Here is a 21,866-nt window from a genome sequence, read left to right on the forward strand (position 1 = left end):
TTGTACTTCTCAATTGTTAGTAGAAACCACATTTGTTTAAGCAAGTCAGCCATATATGCTATGTTTTTTGACTAGGGTTATGGTCATTAGTAGTGCACTATATATTGAATAGGGTGCCACTTGGGACATTGACCATGATATATTTAAGCAATAAGGCCAGAGAAGGTGTGTTATGTGGCCAATATACCACGGCTAAGGGCTGTTCTTTGGCATGACGCAACGTGGTATATTGGCCATATATCACAAACCCAGAGGAGCCGTACTGCTATTATAAACTGGTTACCAATGTAATTAGAGTAGTAAAATTAAATGTTTTGCCACACCCGTGGTACACGGTCTGATTTCACATGGTCTTCAGCCAATCAGAATTCAGGGTTCAAACCATCCAGTTTATAATCTGCCTTGAATTCCCCTCACAGTTAGGAGGCATACTAAATGTAAAGGTTCCCTGATTCTTCCAACCAGGTCCAGGTCCAACCAGGTCCAGGTCCAACCAGGTCCAGGTCCAACCAGGTCAAGGTCCAAGAGAGAGAGAGAGAGAGAAATGTGGTCAATGTCATTACAAGTAAACCTACTGCTGTTTATTCAGTGGTCTAGCCATGTACATGGTAGCCTATAGTTTGAAGAGAGGAGCATATTGACGCTATGAGATTAAAACACACACACATGCATACGCACACAGACACACGTCCACACAAAGGTGAACTGATTCTTCCAACCAGGTTAAGGTCCAAGATAGATCAATTGGGGTCAATTGTCATTACAGTAACCCTACTACTGTATATTCAGTGGTCTAGCCATGTAGGTGCAGTTTGATGAACATATTGACGCTATACACAAAAACAAATACACAGTCAGACACAGACACAGATAGACACAAACACAATATTATTTTGGGAGTAAGTGGATTCAACATCATTGAAGTTATAACTGTATGAATATGTGTTTTCAACTTAGGTTACACTACATCTGTCAGAAGACACATGTAAACTAGGGGTGATGCCAGTGGAGGCTCCTCAGAGGACGAAGGGGAGGACCATCCTCAGCGAATTTTCATAAAAATACAAATAGTGAAACATTTAAAAAGTTATCATTGTTTTGATAAAACTACACTAAATATATTAATGTGACGAAACAATTGATTAAAACACACTGTTTTGCAATAAATGTTTATAGTAGCCTCAACAGCACTCTGTAGGGTAGCACGATGGTGTAGCCGGAAGGACAGCTAGCTTCCGTCCTCCTCTGGATACACTGACTTCAATACAAAACCTAGGAGGCTCATGGTTCTCACCCCCTTCCATACACTTACACAGGAATTATGACAAATTCCTGAGTGTCACGTTCTGACCTTTATTTCCTTTGTTTTGTCTTTATTTAGTATGGTCAGGGCGTGAGTTGGGGTGGGCAGTCTATGTGTGTTTTTCTATGTTGGGGTTTTGAGTTCAGCCTAGTATGGTTCTCAATCAGAGGCAGGTGTCGTTAGTTGTCTCTGATTGAGAATCATACTTAGGTAGCCTGGGTTTCACTTTTGAGTTGTGGGTGTTTGTTCCCGTGTGAGTGTTTGTTGCCACACGGTACTGTTTCGGTTTTGTTCGATTCACGTTTATTGTTTTGTAGTGTTCAGTTTGTCTTTAAATAAACGTTATGGACACTTACCACGCTGCGCATTGGTCCTCGGATCCTTTTCGCTACTCCTCCTCAGAAGAAGAGGAAGAATGCCGTTACACTGAGGACATCTTCCAACCTATCAGAGCACTTGCAGCATGAACTGACGTGTTGTCCACCCCAAAAAAAAGAACAGAGTATGAATCTAGTACTGAAAGCATAAGCTACAGCTAGCTAGCACTGCAGCGCATAAAATGCGGTGAGAGAGAAAGACAATAGTTGAACAGCTTTGAACAAATACATTTCTTCAAAAGTGAAGGAGAAGCAAGAGAGAGAGAGACACCTACACAGAGGGATGCTATGTTAGCTAGCTGGCTATGACTATTCAACACAACACTGGATCTCTGGTCACATACAGCTGATGTGTTGTGCATTGAAGTCCACAAGCAAAGGGAAAAAGTGAGAGGAGTATTAAAAAAAAAAAAAAAAATCCACTTTAGTATAGTGCGTAGACGTGAGAAGGAACTCAATGTGGCTACTATGAAAATTAACTGTGTGTACGTTTGATCAGGGGTGTATTCATTCCACCGATTATGTAGAAAAACGTTTCTTAAACGGGAAGATAAAAACAGAACAAAACAGGGATAAACATACAATAATTTGTCCAACTGAAACTCTCATTTGCAACTGTTGGACTAATGATTACACCTTAGATCAGCTAGAAGCATGCAAGAGTGTGCAAGGCGGTATTGAATGTGTCACTGTCCATTTTTTCTTTCGACCTGTGTACACCTACGTTGTAAACTTTCATTCATAGGCTAGGTTGTAGCAACCTCAGGATAGGTATAGGGCAAATTTGAGTATAAAGTAGTAGTTTGAATCTATCGATGTTGGCCTCCAGGGTTGCACAGTGGTCTAAGGCACTGCATCGTAGTTGCTAGCTGTGTCCCTAGAGATCCTGGTTAGAGTCCAGGCTCTGTCGAGTGCCGGCCGCGACTGGGAGACCCATGGGGCGGTGCACAATTGGCCAAGCGTCGTCCAGGTTAGGTGAGGGTTTGGCTGGCAGGGATGTCCTTGCCCCATCGCGCTCTAGCGACTCCTGTGGCGGGTCGGGCGCATGTACGCTGATACGGTCGCCAGGTGTACGGTGTTTCCTCCAACACATTGGTGTGGCTGGCTTCTAGGTTAAGCAGGAATTGTGTCAAGAAGCAGTGTGGCTTGGTTGGGTCGTGTTTCGGAGGACGCATGGCTCTTGACCTTCGCCTCTCCCGAGTTCGTACAGGAGTTGCAGCTATGAGACAAGTCTAACTGCCAATTGGATACCATGAAATTGGGGTGAAAAAATGTCAAATAAAAATATCATAATAATAATAATAATAAATCAATGTTACATTGAGCTGGGTAATTGGAATATGAATAACAGTCACCCGCTATGCTGTAATAGAAATAAGGCCATGCTCATTAAAAAAATAATCATCCTCCCTCATCTTAAATGGCACCAACCGCCACTGGGTGATGCTTGGTTTGTTTCCTGGCTGACAGGGATTCAAACAACAGCTCTCTGATTCCCCATAGCGATCAATCCGAGCGCTGCAGTTGTCAGTAGGCTACACTTCGTTTTCCTGGGTCCATGTTGAAGTTGGTCAGCCCAGACTTTCTCGCATACTCAGCTTCGTCGGGTCATTCCAGGGCACGCGTTGCATCTGTTCCATCGCGCTCGTCCCGCTCGCAGGTACAACAAACACCGACTACATCCGCACAAACTCAGTAAGAGAGGAATGCCCCGGCGTAGTGTCGGAAAATAGCATTTCTGTGTGCCGACCTGCGTATGTGGTATGTTGCCCCATTTTTATGTTATTCTTTGCTGCGTATGTAGTATGTTGTCCAATTGTTGTGTTCCTCTTTGAAACATCAATATTCCGGTGCAGGGAAAAGGTGCTGTTGAAAAAATTACGTCCGTTTGTAGACGTTCCAGAAGTCGCTAGACTGTTCATTCGTTTGTCGATAAGAAACACTCCCTTTGCCTGATTATTGTCTACTTTCGTCGAATTGTTTTTTATACGATCTCTTGAGTTGGTGTTTGTTGTTCAGGCTAATGGCGGTCTGAAATCAAGGTTTTATAATGTGGGCGGATGTGAAATAATTTTGTGGCAGAATCGGCAGATTAATCTAGGTGTGCATTTCGAATATTTTTTTGTGTTGGCTACAGTTTGCATCAGAATTACAACTGCTGCATGCCATTGGCCAGTCAACAAGTATTTATAACGTTATATGGATTATAATTTGTTGCTGGTCAGTCTTTAGACACACACAGGCCGGGGCGCTTTATAATTCAAATGCGCTGTTCAGAACATCTGGATAGCCTGCCCCAAATATAAACACAACTTTGTCATGCAGGTTATTGTCTAAGTAGGCAAAATAAAATAGCCTATGCTCGCCTAACAACTTGATAGATGCAGAATGAATAATTAATAATGGCTTAAGAATGGCTTTGTGTACGTTAATAGGCCTTATTATTGGGCTATTAAAACTGTCTTGTAAGAGAAAATATTACGCGTTTCAAGTTTAAATGGTCAAGGGAAATGCCTTTCTTGCAAGCTCTGACCCAACAACGCAGTAATAAATATCAATGTAGTACTAAAAATAATATAAGGTGTAACATAAACACAAGAAATAGAAATAAGAAATATGTTGCCAATCACAATCAATGCTGAATTTCAAATGTTCAAAATAATATCCAATATGTATGAGTCATTCGTTCTTGAATCATATGAATCATAAGTTATGCATGAAGTAGCCTAACTGTAAGCTATTTGTCATTGGAGACACTGACCTATATAAGGCACAGACCTTTTATATGGAAAATAAATACGTAATTTAGGCCTAGGCCTATGGCACAACACGGAAAGTCTAGAGATGTTAAAGGGGTGAGGAAATGTTATACAAGGTAAGGAGGAAATAGATGGTTGCTCTCATCGTTGAGATAACGTAGCTTCTCATGGCTGATAGGCGGGGTTTTGATTGGGCACTGTGCAGGTCGTCTAATAGCCCATTGAAGGCATATCAGTCATGTTTGGAAGTAGCCAATATATTGCCTCTGTAACTTAATAATTATTTTAGGCTATAACGTTGCACCATCACTCATTCTTAGCCTAGACTACTAAGTGCTGTGAACGATTTTCTTTTCCGTTGTGGAAAGTTAATTATGATTTAAACCTCTACCATTGTGGGTAGTTACAATGTAACAATATTTTGTTGGAATGGTTACAATATTACGTCACGTGGATCTGATAAACATGTTCTGCAACCTCGTGTCAACGTGCCTCAGAATGAAATTGTCCTTCTAGTGTTGCCGTAGATAGAGTTTCGGGACATGTATCAGAATTCTCCGCTCTCATGGATTCTGCTGTTCTGGCTGGGGGTATTTCAGGTCAAACGACAGCCTTCACAGCGATGCCGTGTGAAAATTGAAGTCAATTTGCGAACTGGTGAAGAAATCAAAAGCTGACCTGACGGTACGAGTAGACTTACAACACCTACATCGATTAAATATACATTAGGATAATTTGTGACACGAGTTAGCCCTAGTGTAAATGAACCGGGCGATATCCTAATGTAGCCCAATTGAAAGCACCAAAGCACGCCTGCAGTGGATGTCTGATAGCCACTGGATTACGTAAATGTCCAATCCTTTCTCATCTGCCAGGGTTTTGTATTCAGGCTATTGAAACTTCGAGGTTGTTAGTTTGACACGGCATGAAAGCAGACTTTTGAATGTCCTCGGTTGGCCTGTACTATCAGTGGACTTGCAGGATAACTTCTGATAAGGGAGTGTTCGAAATGTACACAATTGTTACCCGGAGGAAAATGGGGGAGGGTCATGCTTTTTCAATTTCAGTGATCAGGGGGAGGGGTTATTATTTTTTTATTTAGTCAAGGGGGAGTCATGTCATTTGTAATCGATTAATTAACAAACCTAACACAATCGTAAATCTAAGCACTGATGGTAGCACTATAGTTATGGGGGTGTATCCAAAATATTTGTGCTATTTTCACCACCAAAAATTATCAGCACAGTGCTGGCAGTGGCATGAAAGGGCTGGGTTTTGATTAATAAACCAGTTGTGGGTTTATCGAGGTTAGGCCCCTCACTGGCCAATCAGAACGTGCTCGATTGATAAATATGTGGTTGCTTCAAGTGGTGTATTTTATGTTTTGCCTTGGAATCAACTTCAATGTTAGGCCATTATAGTTTGTTATACAGCTTACAGAAATGAAATAATTAAATATCGACCCATCCCATCTTTGCTAAATATGTTAACTTGAACCAAATATTATGTTTTATATAAATATCGGGGCCATCTTCGCATTCACACGTCTCCAGAAGTTGCATTGCACAGACGTTCTCACCATAAAACCAGGACAGTGTGTATCATTCAAGTTTTTCACAGAATTTTATTAAAATCAATTAGTTCGTTTTTTTCTCAACAACAACAATAAATGCATGTTCAATTTAATTATATCCTTAAATTGAGGTTAGCTGAAGGCTGGGACTAAAAACGAACAAAAGATAACTCATGTAAAATATACTGTCCGTCAAATGTATGTATAAGCCGAAAGTAGAAGACTAAGTATTGTTGTCCATTAGTTTACTCCAGTTAGGAGAGGTGTGGTAGGTTTAGGGGAAAATAATAAAGGAAAATATATTAAAACAAATATATTTTTACAAAATAATATACATTACCTGTCAAAAGTTTGGACACACCTAATCATTCCAGGGTTTTTATTTATTTTCTCCATTGTAGAATAATAGTGTCAATGTCAAAACGATGAAATAACACACATGAAATCATGTAGTAAACAAAAAAGAGTTAAACAAATCCAAATAAATTTGAGATTCTTCAATGTAGCCACCGTTTGCCTTGATGACTCCATTGCACACTCTTGGCATTCTCTCAACCAGCTTCATGAGGTAGTCACCTGGAATACAAGGTGTGCCTTGTTAATTTGTGGAATTTCTTTCCTTAATGCGTTTGAGCCAATCAGTTGTGTTGTGACAAGGTAGTGGTGATATACAGAAGATAGCCCTATTTGGTAAAAGACCAAGTCCATATTATGGCAAGAACAGCTCAAAAAAGCAAAGAGAAACGGCAGTCCATCATTACTTTAATATATGCCAGTCAATCCATAAAATTTCAAGAACTCAGTTTCTTTAAGTGTAGTCGCAAAAACCATAAAACTCTATGATGAGACTGGCTCTCATAAGGACCGCCACAGGAAAGGAAGACCCAGAGTTACCTTTGCTGCAGAGGATAAGTTCATTAGAGTTCACTGCACCTCAGACTGGAGCCCATATAAATGCTTCAGAGTTCATGTAACAGACACATCTCAACTAGAGGTCGACCGATTAATCGGAATGGCGGTTGATTAGGGCCGTTTTCATAACAATCGGAAATCAGATTTTTTTTTACACCGATTTGGGCGATTTAAAAAAAATATATATATATATATTTTTTTTACACCTTTATTTAACTAGGCAAGTCAGTTAACACATTCTTATTGTCTATGACGGCCTAGGAACGGTGGGTTAACTGCCTTGTTCAGGGGCAGAATGACAGATTTTTACCTTGTCAGCTCGGGGATTCAATCTTGCAAACTTACAGTTAACTAGTCCAACGCTCTAACCACCTGATTACATTGCACTCCACGAGGAGACTGCCTGTTAAGCGAATGCAGTAAGAAGCCAAGTTAAGTTGCTAGCTAGCATTAAACTTATTTTAAAAAACAATCAATCAATCATAATCACTAGTTAACTACACATGGTTGATGATATTACTAGTTTATCTAGCGTGTCCTGCATTGCATATAATCGATGTGATGCGTATTCGCGAAAAAGGACTGTCCTTGCTCCAATGTGTACCTAACCATAAACATCAATGCCTTTCTTAAAATCAATACACAAGTATATATTTTTAAACCTGCATGTTTAGTTAATATTGCCTGCTAACATGGCTCGTTGCGAACTCTGTGAAGACTATTTCTTCCTAACAAAGACAGCCAGCTTTGCCAAACGGGATGATTTAACAAAAGCGCATTTGCAAAAAAAGCACAATCGTTGCACGACTGTACCTAACCATAAACATCAATGCCTTTCTTAAAATCAATACACAGAAGTATATATTTTTAAACCTGCATATTTTGCTAAAGGAAATCCAGGTTGGCAGGCAATATTAACCAGGTGAAATTGTGTCACTTATCTTGCGTTCATTGCACGCAGAGTCGGTGTATATGCAACAGTTTGGGCCGCCTAATTTACCAGAATTTTACGTAATTATGACATAACATTGATGGTTGTGCAATGTAACAGGAATATTTAGACTTATGGATGCCACCCATTAGATAAAATACGGAATGGTTCTGTATTTCACTGAAAGAATAAACGTCTTCTTTTCGAGATGATAGTTTCCGGATTCTACCATATTAATAACCTACGGCTCGTATTTGTGTGTTATTATGTTATAATTAAGTGTATGATTTGACAGAGCAGTTTGACTGAGCGAGTAGGTAGGCAGTAGGTAGGCACCAGCAGGCTCGTAAGCATTCATTCAAACAGCACTTTCGTGCGTTTTGCCAGCAGCTCTTCGTTGTGCTTCAAGCATTGCGCTGTTTATGACTTCAAGCCTATCAACTCCCGAGATTAGGCTGGTGTAACCGATGTGAAATGGCTAGCTAGTTAGCGGGGTGCACGCTAATAGCGTTTCAAACGTCACTCGCTCTGAAACTTGGAGTAGTTATTTCCCTTGCTCTGCATGGGCCGCGGCTTTTGTGGTGCGATGGGTAACGCTGCTTCGAGGGTGGCTGTTGTCGATGTGTTCCTGGTTCGAGCCCAGGTAGGGGTGAGGAGAAGGACGGAAGCTACAGTGGGGCAAAAAAGTATTTTGTCAGCCACCAATTGTACTCAACTGTTCAGAGAGACTGCGTGAATCAGTCCTTCGTGGTCAAATTGCTGCAGAGAAACCACTACTTGCTTGGGCCGAGAAACACGAGACTGTCCTTTTGGTCTGATGAGTCCAAATTTGAGATTTTTGGTTCCAACCGCTGTGTTTTTGTGAGACGCAGAGTAGGTGAACAGATGATCTCCGCATGTGTGGTTCCCACCATGAAATATGGAGGAGGGGTGATTTGCTTGTTTGGGGGTGCTTTGCTGGTGACACTGTCAGTGATCTAGTTAGAATTCAAGGCACAGTTAACCAGCATGGCTATCACAGATACGCCATCCCATCTGGTTTACGGTTAGTGGGACTGTCATTTGTTTTTCAACAGGACAATGACCCATTTTTTTATTTTACCTTTATTTAACCAGGCAAGTCAGTTAAGAACAAATTCTTATTTTCAATGACGGCCTGGGAACAGTGGGTTAACTGCCTGTTCAGGGGCAGAACGACAGATTTGTACCTTGTCAGCTCGGGGGTTTGAACTCACAACCTTCCGGTTACTAGTCCAACGCTCTAACCACTAGGCTACCCTGCCGCCCCCAATGTGTAAGGGCTATTTGACCAAGAAGGAGAGTGATGGACTGCTGCATCAGATGACATGGCCTCCACAATCACCTGACCTCAACCTAATTGAGATGGTTTGGGATGAGTTGGACCACAGAGTGAAGGAAAAGCAGCCAACAAGTGCTCAGCATATGTGTGAACTCCTTCAAGACTGTTGGAAAATTATTCCTCATGAACCTGGTTGAGAGAATGCCAAGAGGGTGCAAAGCTGTCATGTCAAAGGGTGGCCTCTTTGAAGAATATAAAATAAATGTTGATTTGTTTAACACTTTTTTTGGTTACTACATGATTCCTTCTGTGTTATTTGGTAGTTTTGATGTCTTCGCTATTATTCCACAATGTAGAAAATAATAAAAATAAAGAAAAACCCTTGAATGAGTAGGTGTATCCAAACCTTTGACTGGTACTGTATATTGACAAAAAAAATATGTGGGGGATTGGAAATTATGCAGAAAATTACAATAATTGAAGCCACAATCTATCTGAAATATGAAGTCCTCTGTTTTAGTGCTTTTTGCTAAATGAGCTGTACAGGTTTTTGTTCTATTACAGTTACCTTAGGGTTGACGTACCAAATAACAATCATAATTATTTTGTGTATTTATTTGTGTATTTTCTCCCTAATTTCATGATATCCAATTGCGATCCAGTTATGATCTTGTCTCATCGTTTCGACTCCCCAATGGGATCGGGAGAGACAAAGGTGGAGTTACTCGTCCTCCGAAACATGACCCTCCAAACCGCGCTTCTTAACACTCGCCCGCTTAACCCGGAAGCCAGCTGCACCAATGTGTTGGAGGAAACACTGTTCAACTGATGACCGAGGTCAGCATTAATGGGTATTGTGTGTAGATTGCTGAGGATTTTTTATTTATTTAAGGGTGTAACGTAACAAAATGTGGGAAAAGTCAAGGGGTCTGAATACTTTCCAAGGGCACTGTACAGTTCTTGACCAAAGCTTGAAACTGAACGTGATTAGAAACACAGTTTGTGGATTTTGGAGTACTCTTCATTTCAAAGTACTTTTAATATCTACAGTGAGTAGAAGTTAGGTATTCTCATTAGAGAATATGAATATAGTCTAAGGTATTTTGGTATTTCTGTACTAGCTGTCCACTGCCATAGGGTGCGTCAATGCTCTGTTCAAAAGTAGTGTACTATGTAGGGAATAGGGCTCCATTTGGGATGCAGGCTTCATTCTTTGACTTTAATGAGATAACTAACTTTGGCAATGTTATTGGATTTGTACAGAGACTTGCATGGTATGCTACCAAGAGGTGTCTTTTAAAATGTCTGCCCTTTCAAACCCTGCATGTCTTGTGTCAGGAGCAATTTGAGTGTAGCCTAATCCTGTTTTATTGAGGGAAAAACTGAGATGGAGCAAATTGGGTGCTACATGGTTGGTTGTTATTCCAGCTTTGACTGCAAAATTCTGGAAACTTTCCCCAAATTCTCTGGTTTTCTTAATCTTCGTTGGAGGACTCAGGATTTCCTGCTTTTGCCCTCATGAGTCTGGGAATTTCTTACTGTTCAATACAAGAGCTTAAAAGAATAATATTAATATTGAATCATGGTTGTGATTATTTATTGCTTGGATTTAAATGCATCAATGTTGTAGAAATGGTTTGGTTTGATTGAGTATTTGTAGTGGTGATTGTTTGATTTGAAGGGTTGAGTAGACACTCTCAGCTTGTAGATACAGTGCTGGGTAACGGAGAGTTGTCTGTTGATCCTATTCCCTATATAGAGCACTACTTCTGACCAGTCCTATGGGACACTATGGTACCTTAAGTCACACACGAGGTGCTCCAAAAGGGAGAAGGTTTATCAAATAACATGCCAGTTTTCTTATATCTTCCAGAGGTCAAGGGCTTCTTCCGAACAAAGCCCATGGCGAAGTGGTGTACTTTTGTTTCCTTGTTGATTTTTTTTCTTTCTTCTTCCATGAATTGCATGTGTTTTATCTCCATGAAGGGGCAGACTGCCTGGCTATCTTTTTAAAGCAAAAAAAAAATCAACGTAAGGAAAGAAAAAAGGATTGCGTGGTTTTAAAATGTATAAATAGTTTTGAGTCTCAAAGTAAAGAAATAGTTTTACTAGATAAGCCTAGGCTATATTGTAAGTGAGGCTTGTCAGTTAGTCCCAGGGTTGTTTTCAGTGGTTGCCGTCTTTTGTTTTCTTCCAGTGAACAAAGTAACCCCAAGCCATTTGCGAAGAAGCTTTGAATAAAAAGAAACTTGCTCAAACCTTGCATTATGACAAAAAAGACTTGCTGTGTGTTGGTCAAACCTTTAGGGAATAGACCAAATGTCTAAAGGCTGGATAGGGCATGAGACTTGCAGCACGTCTTTTTAAAAGCTATGATTAATTTTAACGGCACAGCCAAGTTCAAACATATAACTCCTGCACTGTTGAATAACTCAACTATTACAACCCTCACATTCCCATCCCATTAAAGCCTACAGTGTCTGTGTCCCAAAGGGCCCATAGGGCTCTATCAAATGTAGTGCTCTATATAGTATCTCCATACATTATCTCCTCAACCAACAGTAAAGGATTGTTCTATGTCTGTCCGTCCATGCTTTCTCCATCCTGCTCTACTCCATGTTAGGCCAGTCACTCTTCATGAAAGTCATAGTTTAATTCTCTGACTTGCAGTCTCTTGCAGTCTCTCACCCTACATACACAAACATTTCATGAGCTATTACGGGTCAGGCCAGACTCATATGTTCTACTCGGAGTTCTGAGGCCTGCGGCCCGAGTTTTGGGTTCTCCATGTCAATAATCAGTTGATGGATACCGCTACACCCTGCTCCATGCCACCTCAGAGTTGTTGTAAGGGCTCAAGGTCTTCCTTCTAGGTCTGCTCAGACCTGGGTTCAAATACAATTTTTTTCCTTCAAATACTTAATTATCTTGCCTGGCAATATGGAACCTATTGAATAGTCTGTTAAGTACAAACCCACGCAAACCCCTTATGGGCCTTGGTCAAAAATAGTGCACTTTAAAGGGAATAGGGTGTCATTTGGGAGAGAACCGTTATCTCACATCTTTGAGCGAGCTAAAATGCTCTCACTCTCACTCACACTCACTCACTCATATTTCATCACTGACCGGCTGGCTGGCTGCAAGCTGTGCTGTGTTCTAACTGTTCTGACTATATTCAGGCTGCTAATGCCCACTAATCAGACTGCTAATGCCCACTAAATCACACTGCTAATGCCCACTAATCACACTGCTAATGCCCACTAAATCACACTGCTAATGCCCACTAATCACACTGCTAATGCCCACTAATCACACTGCTAATGCCCACTAATCACACTGCTAATGCCCACTAATCACACTGCTAATGCCCACTAATCCTCTGCTAATACCCACTAATCCTCTGTTAATGCCCACATTAAATTATATTGCACTTTAGCAGAATTTTTAACATAGAGGCTGGGATTCAAACAAATTGACTTTAGAAGGTGATTTCTGCTCTAGCTGACATTGGCATTGTTTTCAGCCAACAGCTTTTAATGCAGTGGGCTAAATTAGGGTCATGGAGAGTGTTTATTGTTTATCTTAAACAAATATAATTTGAAACAAAAGGATACACCACACACGTGTTTATGGGCTTAAACAAAAGAAGACACTATGTACCAGGTCAGGTATAGAGTTGAAATGTAATTACTTAAAACAAATATATATATTTTACCCCCTTTTCTTCCCATTTTCGTTGTATCCAATTGTTAGTAGTTACTATCTTGTTTCATCGCTACAACTCCCGTACGGGAGAGACGAAGGTCGAAAGCCATGCGTCCTCCGAAACACAACCCAAGCAAGCCGCACTGCTTCTTAACACAGCGCGCATCCAACCCAGAAGCCAATGTGTCGGAGGAAACACCGTGCACCTGGCGACCTGGTTGGCGTGCACTGCGCCCGGCCCGCCACAGGAGTCGCTAGTGCGCGATGAGACAAGGATATCCCTACCGGCCAAACCCTCCCTAATCCGGACAACGCTAGGCCAATTGTGCGTCGCCCCATGGACCTCCCGGTCGCGGCCGGCTGCGACAGAGCCTTGGCGCAAACCCAGAGTCTCTGGTGTCACAGCTAGCACTGCGATGCAGTGCCCTAGACCACTGCGCCACCCGGGAGGCCCTAAATGTATTACATTTTGAGTTTGCATACCAATATTACACTTTATATACATAACAAAAGACTGAAATATAACAAGACTTTGATTTTTATTTTTTTTAAGAAAAAAAGTGTTTTAATTTTGAAATGATGAAAAATATGTATAATATTCCACCCATGAGCACACTAGAGGGTGTTTAGTCATTTGACTGCAGGAAAGGGCTACAAGTCTAATGCTGTGTGCAGCTCGTTAAATCTGTGTTGGTTTGAATCCAGCGCTAGACCTTAACCTACCGTATGATGATCCTGCTTACAAAAGCAGAGATACTTGTTAGGTTATGGGCCCCGGTCAAAAGTAGTGCACTATATAGGGAATAGGGTGCCATTTGGGACGCAACCATTGAATGCAAACCACTCATGTGTTCCTGTGAGGTAAAACAAGATAATTGATCCAAGTTCTGATTTAGATAGTACAGTGTTTTGGAATGGTGCGATCGTTAATCACATGAATCTCTTGAAGCGGTAAGCGATCGGATTATATAATAGGTCAGGTTGTTTACTCCTGCAGGAGAGTAAGTATTATCCACCTGATTCAGCACTTCTCCACAGAGGCTCCTCTGTTTAGCTCAGTGGGTTTGTTTTTTCCTTAACGTGCCTATAGGGGAGTTTATGAATGTTGCAGAAAATAGACATTGGCCAGATGGCAAACAGACAGGCAGGCCGCTACAGGTAGCATTGGGTTGGTATGTTAAAATGGATGAGCCCACAGAATGCCCCAGAAGGAATTGTACCTGGTCCATCTCATCTCTGGAAGATGTGTCTCCTGATGTGCCACAGACCTGTGTTCAAATACTATTTAAAATATTTTATATAATTTTTTAACATTCAAGCCCAGATAAAATATTTCAAATGATTTGGAATGATATTTGAATCCAGGTCTGATGTGCATACAGGCCCCTGGGAGGGTCTGGATGGCATTCAGCAGGGGAGTTGAGCCACGGTTTGGAAGAGACAAGATGTTTTAAAGAATGTATGTTTTCTTCTGTTAAATGAACGGCGTAGTTTAATGGTCGTCGGTGTCAGATGACGCAACAAACAGCAAACGCATGTCTGGTGCTGTAAAGAACAGAACACACACACACAGCACATGCCTAGAACAGAACACCGCTGTATGAGGAAAGGACAGCATGAGAAAGACGACTTGACAGCTGAGTAATGAAATTGTCTTGTGTTCCTGTGGTCTGGTGTTTGTGTGTGTCAACCCTGGACAAAATGTGCAGCTTGGCAGCGAAGTGGCAGCTTGGCCTCTTGACTACCGACAGCAGCACCAAGGCTATGTCCCAAATGGCACCCTATTCCCAAATGGGCTCATAGGGCTATGTCAAAAGTAGTGCACTATGTAGAGAATAGGGTGCTATTTGGGACACAGCACAAGCATCTGAAATGGTTTAGCACAACCTCAGATAGTCAACCCAGCATGTTCTCAGGACCATCTTAATGATTCTTACATTTTTATCAAGATCACAGAAAAATGCTAAAGAGAGAGCTTTGCCCAAACACAAACACGGCTTCTTCTTTCTGCTAGCCTGTACATGTTTGAACATAATTGCTGCATTTCTGGTTTGTTTTCTTTACAATGTACTGTACCAACCGATGTGATGTGGTCTGGGAGGTGTAGGGTTCTTAATTTGACCACCCTGTTGCAGGATAACTTTCAATGCAATGCATTTGGATTTCCACTTAGAAATTTCAGACTTGATTTTCCCTGATGAAAATAATAATAATTCACATTTCCTGTTTTAGGATCTTCATTTGAGCCAGTTTGCTACATCTGTATAGTGGTGAGGCTTTGTTGATTGAACTGGTAAGACCTGATTCAGGTCTCTTCTCATTTCTGTTCCTGAAGTTGTCTGTAGTGACATACATTACCATGGCTCTTGTAGTAGTGACATGTACAGTACCAGTCAAAAGTTTGGACACTTACTCATTCCAGGATTTTTCTTTATTTGTACTATTTTCTGCATTGTAGAATAATAGTGAAGACATCAAAACTATGAAATAACACATATGGAATCATGTAGTAACCAAAAAGATTCTTCAAAGTAGCTACCCTTTGCTTTGATGACAACTTTGCACACTCTTGGCATTCTCTCAACCAGCTTCGTGAGGTAGTATCCTGAAATGCATTTCAATGAACAGGTGTGCCTTGTTTAGTTAATTTGTGGAATTTCTTTCCTTCTTAATGCGTTTGAGCCAATCAGTTGTGTTGTGACAAGGTAGGGGTGGTATACAGAAGATAGCCCTATTTGGTAAAAGTCAAACTCCATATTATGGCAACAGCAGCTCAAATAGGCAAAGAGAAATGACAGTCCGTCACTACTTTAAGACATGAAGGTGAGTCAATGCAGAAAATTTCAAGAACTTTGAAAGTTTCTTCAAGAGCAGTCACAAAAACCATCAAGCGCTATGATGATACTGGCTCTCATGAGGACCGCCACAGGAAAGGAAGTCCCAGAGTTACCTCTGCTGATAAGTTCATTGGAGTTGACTGGACCTCAGGTTTCAGCCCAAAGTAATGCTTCTCAGAGTTCAAATAACAGACACATCTCAACATCAACTGTTCAGAGGAGACTGCGTCAATCCGTCCTTCATGGTTGAATTGCGGCAGAGAAATCACTACTAAAGGACACCAATAAGAAGAGACTTGCTTGGGCCAAGAAACACGAGCAATGGACATTAGACTGGTGGAAATCTGTCCTTTTGGTCTGAGTCCAAATTGGAGATTTTTGGTTCCAACCGCCGGGTCTTTGTGAGACGCAGAGCAGGTGAACAGATGATCTCCGCATGTGTTGCTCCCACCATGAAGCATGGAAGAGGATGTGTGATGGTGCTTTGCTGGTGACAGTCTGATTTATTTAGAATTCAAGGAACACTTAACCAGCATGGCTACCACAGCATTCTGCAGCGATACGCCATCCCATCTGATTATGCAGTTAGTGGGACTATAATTTATTTTTCAACAGGACAATGACTCAAAACACACCTCCAGGCTGTGTAAGGGCTATTTGACCAAGAAGGAAAGTGATGGACTGCTGTATCAGATTACCTGGCCTCCACAATCACCCGACCTCAACCCAATTGAGATGGTTTGGGATGAGTTGGAACCGCAGAGTGAAGGAAAAGCAGTCAACAAGTGCTCAGCATATGTAGGAACTCCTTCAAGACTGTTGGAAAAGCATTCCTTATGAAGCTGGTTGAGAGAATGCCAAGAGTGTGCAAAGATGTCATCAAGGCAAAGGATGACTACTTTGAAGAATGAAAAATATTAAATATATGTGAATAAACACTTTTGTTTTTGGTTTCTACGTGATTCCATATGTGTTATTTCATAGTTGTGATGTCTTCACTATTATTCTACAATGTAGAAAATAGTCAAATTAAAGAAAAACCCTTGAATAAGTAGGTGTCCAAACTTTTGACTGGTACTGTACATTGCCACCCTTTGGCCTATACAGAAATACATTGGCCTGGTGTTCAGCAGTGTGTATGTAGGTAAAATAAGTAAGCCTTGCCCGAGCCAGAATGGCCCACAGGACAGCAGCCTCCCACTGTGCACAGACATCAATTCAACATCTATTCCATGTTGATTCAATGTAATTTAAACTAGTGTGTGCTGTTTCTGTAACGTGAGGCAGCTTGTACACGTTTCATCAGAGCAGAGAATCTTGTTTCTCATGGTGTGAGTCCTTTAGGTGCCTTTTGGAAAACTCCCAAGTGGGCTGTCATGTGCCTTTTAATGATGAGTGGCTTCCATCTGGCCACTCTACCATAAAGGACTGATTGGTGGAGTGCTGCAGAGATGTTTGTCCTTCTGGAAGGCTCTTCCATCTCCACAGAGGAACTCTGGAGCTAAGCGTCACGTCTGAAGAAAAACCTGGCACCATCCCTACGGTGAAACATGCTGCAGGGATGTTTTTCAGCGGCAGGGACTGGGAGACTAGTCAGAATCGAGGGAAAGATGAACGGAGTGAAGTATAGAGAGATCCTTGATGAACCTGCTTCAGAGCACTCAGGACCTCAGACTGGGGTGAAGGTTAATTTTCCAACAGAACAATGACCCTAAGCAGACAGCCAAGACGATGCATGAGTGGCTTCGGGACAAGTCTCTGAATGATCTTGAGTCGCCCAGACAGAGCCCGGACTTGAACCCGATCAAACATCTCTGGAGAGACCTGAAAATAGCTGTGCAGCGACAGTCCCCATCCAACCTGACAGAGCTTGAGAGGATCTTCCGAGAAGAATGGGAGAAACTCCTCAAATGCAGGTGTTCCAAGCTTGTAGCGTCATACCCAAGAAGACTCAAGGCTGTAATCTTTGCCAAACATGCTTTAACAAAGTACTGAGTAAAGGGTCTGAATCCTTATGTAAATGTGATATTTCCGTTTTTTTATTTTAAATTTGCAAAAATTTCTAAACCTGTTTTTGCTTTGTCAATGTGGGGTATTGTGTGTAGATTGATGGGGAAAAAACAATTTAATGATTTTTAGAATAAGGCTTACCGTAACAATGTGGAAAACGTCAAGTCTGAATACCTCCCCAATGCACTGTATATGGATGCTTTATAAAGCCAGACACATTTGTGGACGCAATTAAGTTGGTTTCCTCTCTCCTCATTTTTCTTAGACAATTAAGGCAAGGGCTGTTTTCTCATCTCTTAATTCTGATTTTGCTTCTGCCGCGTTGTTCTGAACACCAATATTATGGGTAACTTTGCAATTATGCACGTAGCAACATGGTCTAGAAAAAGGCACCAATTCAACAGCACAGTGATGCGTTTCAGAACCGCGGACAGCGACCATTATCCAATGCGTGAGAAAGCTAATTTGTCCTAAAAAAATAATATTTTTTGTGTTGCACTATTGTTCTTACGTTATATAACCATAAACAATTTCAGTAGCCTATGTCTTAGACTGCAGGACTGTGCCATACCCACTGCCTCAACAATAGATCAGTCCACTCAGACCGCATCGAATCAGATAGGTGTCTTGTACATCAAGGTTATTTATTTATTTGTTTTTTGCTACTGTTTGACTAAAGAAATCTCAGTTTACCAACAGCCTATCGACCAAAGAATTGAATAGTCGACTAAATAGTCAGCCCTAGTCCATAAAATGTTTTAAGCTTTACGTAGAAGCCTAAGTGTTGTTGTCCATTAGTTTACTCCAATTAGTGAGGTGTGGTGGGGTAAAATAAAAAAAAGGCAGGGATTGATAGATGGGTAACAATAACTAAGCAGACATTGAATATCTCTTAAGCATGGTCAAGTTAATAATTATACTGCGGATTATATTTAAATCACCCAGACACAAGATAGTCACCCTTCTGAAATGAGCTCCAAGACAGGAACGAAACTGCTCAGGGATGTTACCATGAGGCCATTGATGTTTTTAAAACTGCTACTGAATTCAATGTCTGTGATGGTAGAAAACTGAGGATGGATCAACAACATTGTAGTGACACCACAATAATGACCTAAATGACAGAGTGAAAAGAAGATACACATTTACAGAATAAAAATATTCCAAACATCTTGTGTGCAACAAGGCAGTAAAGTAATACTCCAAGAACAACACAGCAAAGGAATACACTTTTTGGCCATAAATGCAAAGTCTTATGTTTGGTTCAAATCCAACAAATCACTGAGTAACTGCCTCCTTATTTTCAAGCATGGTGGTGGCTGCGTCATGGTCGGGGTATGCTTGACATCGGCGAAAACTGGTGTGTTTTTCAGGATAAAAAAAAACGGCATGGAGCTATGAACAGGCAAAATCTGAGGAAAACCTTCTTCAGTCTGCTTTACTCCAGAGACTGTGAGAGGAATTCACCTTTCAGCACGGCAATAACCTACAACACAAGGCCAAATCTATGATGAAGTTGCTTACCAGGAAGACAGTGAATGTTCCTGAGTGGCCAAGTTACAGTTTTCACTTAAATCTGCTTGAAAATCTATGACAACTTAAAATTCTTCAAGTATCTTGACGGAGCTTGAATAATTATTTAAAACAATAATGGGCAAATATTACACTCCAGGTGTGCAAAAATCTTAGACTTACCCAAGAAGACTCATAGCTGTAATCGATGCCAAAAGGGTTTTTAACATGTATTGATTTAGGGAGCTAAATACTTATGCCACGACTATATTTTAGTTTTTAGTTGTTTTTTACTTTGACATTACTGTATTTTGTGTAGATTGTTGGCAAAAAAATTAAAATGAAATGTATCTTAATCCCACTTTGTAACAATAAAATGGGAAGAAATCCCAAGGGTCTGAATGCTTTTGCAAGGCACTGTACATTACCATCACTACATAATCTGAGATTAAATTGCTACATGATTTGCCATTTTAGAGGAACGGAAACTAGGAAAGAGTCGGTGGTTGTAATTGATTAAAAATATAAAAAAGTATGGATTTCAGAGACAGGCATGCAACAGAAGAGGACAAACATGGGTAGGGGTGCACAGTAAAGGGTTCAAAAAAGTTTAAACATTTTAAAGAATCTTTTGTGTTGCACCATTGTCCACATAGCTAGTTGAAGGTTCATTTCAAAAACTCTAGTCTGCGTTTAACTTCGTGGAGCAGTTGAGGCTCTTGGCTAAGGGAATAGGGTGCCATTTGAGAAGCAGCCATGACCTCCATAATTCAGTACAACATGCAACTCTGAGCCAAATTCCATCTGCTCATTTGCTGGATGAACTGTGGTGTGTTGTAAGCTGATTGGCTGACTGGGGTTCTACTCGCAGCTGTCAGAAGCAACTGTTTAGCAACCACACAGTATAGAGACAGTAAATCTCCTTGCAACAACAGTGGTCAATGCTGGCTGGAAGAGCTTTCTTTCTGCAATGCTTGGCTGCCAATCCTGCACATTGCAGACCTGGGTTCGAATAATATTTGATCTAATTTCAAATACTTAACACTTGGAGCGCGAGAATTCCATAACTGCTAGAATTGCCATGATGGTCATTCTGACCATTTTAATATTTCAATTGTGTAAATTTCAATGGTATATTCCAATTCCTAAATTAATGCATTTATTATGTTAAAATAAGTCATAAGAAACCTCACGATACCAAACGATGTTGAAACTAATTTCACACATATAATAATAGATGTGGCCTTAAGATACAATTGATAATATTGTTAATTTAAAAAATTGAGAATGAAAAGAATGATGGCCAGTGCAGCATCCATTGACACGAAGGGAACAGAGCTTAACAAACAGTCCATGTAGGCAAGACGTTTTGAGGAGATTCTACAGTTTCTAATGAACCTAGTTTTGCCAAAAAAACTCTCAAAATTGCACGGATGGGCACTGTTTCAAAATATAACTAGAATAAACACGGCTCACACGTTCCTCATGAGTACTGGCGACAATCAGCAATAGTCATTTGGGAAAAATATCCTTTCTATTTTATTCTGTTATGTCCCATAATATCCTTACTGTAAAATACACACTGAGTGTACAAAACATTAAGAACACCTGCTCTTTCCATATCTGAATCCAGGTGTGATCCCTTATTGATGTCACTTGTTAAATCCACTTCAATCAGCGTAGATGAAGGGGAGGAGACAGGTTAAAGAAGGATTTTTAAGATTTGAGACAATTGAGATGTGGATGGTGTATTTGTGCCATAAAGAGGGTGAATGGGCAAGACACAATATGTAAGTGCCTTTAAACGGGGTTTGGTAGTAGGTGCCAGGCGCACCGTTTTGTGTCAAGAACTGCAACGTTGCTGAGTTTTTCGCGCTCAACAGTTTCCTGTGTGTTTTAAGAAGGGTCCACCATCCAAAGGACATCCAGCCAACTTGGCACAACTGTGGGACACATTGGGCCAGCATCCTTGTGGAATGCTTCCGACACCTTGTAGACTCCATGCCCTGACGAATTGAGGCTGTTCTTAGGGGGGGATGGTGCTAAACATAGCATCTCCAGGACTCCATGCATACAAACCACTGATGAGCATCTTTGGAACATCTACCTTTTAAAAAAAGTCTAAAATCAATTTAATATACACCATCACAATACATCCATGATTTATTTTATTCAGCTCTAAAGAAACATTATGATATGAAGAAAATGTATTTCAGAAGAACAGAATATGAGTTTGTCTACTGTATGTTATCTGGCTATGTTCCATGCCATAGACTGTAGGCTAGTTCAGTTAGCAGACAAGATATGTCCCATGGCATTATTTTATATTATATGATTTTATAGTAAGAAGAATATTATTGAACTTAGCTGAATAAAATAGAAAGGATATTTATCCCATTCCGGAGCGAGTGTGCATATGAAGTGGCTATGTTGAGTGTAATAGTGATCATTTGAAACAGGTCCTATAGTGAATGGAGGCCGCTTTCCTTCACTCATGCTGGGTAGGCTACTCCAGTTAGTTCCCTCCACCCCTCAACCACTGTTTGAGGAGTTTGTAGCCTCTTGCTGTGCGACAGATGTTATTCCGCCCAAACTCTGTATGCCATGGACTCTCTAACGCTGTTCCTGCAGCTACCCAGTGCTTAAT

The 21,866-nt window shown here is 40.8% G+C and overlaps 1 protein-coding gene across 16 annotated transcripts in view; it reads left to right on the forward strand.

The window, feature by feature from the left end:
* The first annotated feature begins 3,117 nt into the window (after nucleotides 1-3,117).
* The window catches only part of LOC110488157 (thyroid hormone receptor beta), a 118,010-nt gene continuing 99,261 nt past the window's right edge, over nucleotides 3,118-21,866 (forward strand). For 5 of the 16 annotated variants that reach the window (XM_021560232.3, XM_090227882.1, XM_090227879.1 and 2 more), the window contains exon 1: nucleotides 3,161-3,441. The gene's annotated coding sequence lies outside the window, so the exon portion shown is untranslated. Of the gene's footprint in view, nucleotides 3,442-4,948; nucleotides 5,124-21,866 lie in introns of those variants that run through there. The other 11 variants (XM_021560242.3, XM_021560231.3, XM_090227890.1 and 8 more) reach the window with 11 other exon arrangements.

Source organism: Oncorhynchus mykiss, chromosome 30 (genome assembly GCF_057628025.1).
Source record: "Oncorhynchus mykiss isolate SJ-2025 chromosome 30, ASM5762802v1, whole genome shotgun sequence".
In the NCBI taxonomy this organism is placed as follows: Eukaryota; Metazoa; Chordata; class Actinopteri; order Salmoniformes; family Salmonidae; genus Oncorhynchus; species Oncorhynchus mykiss.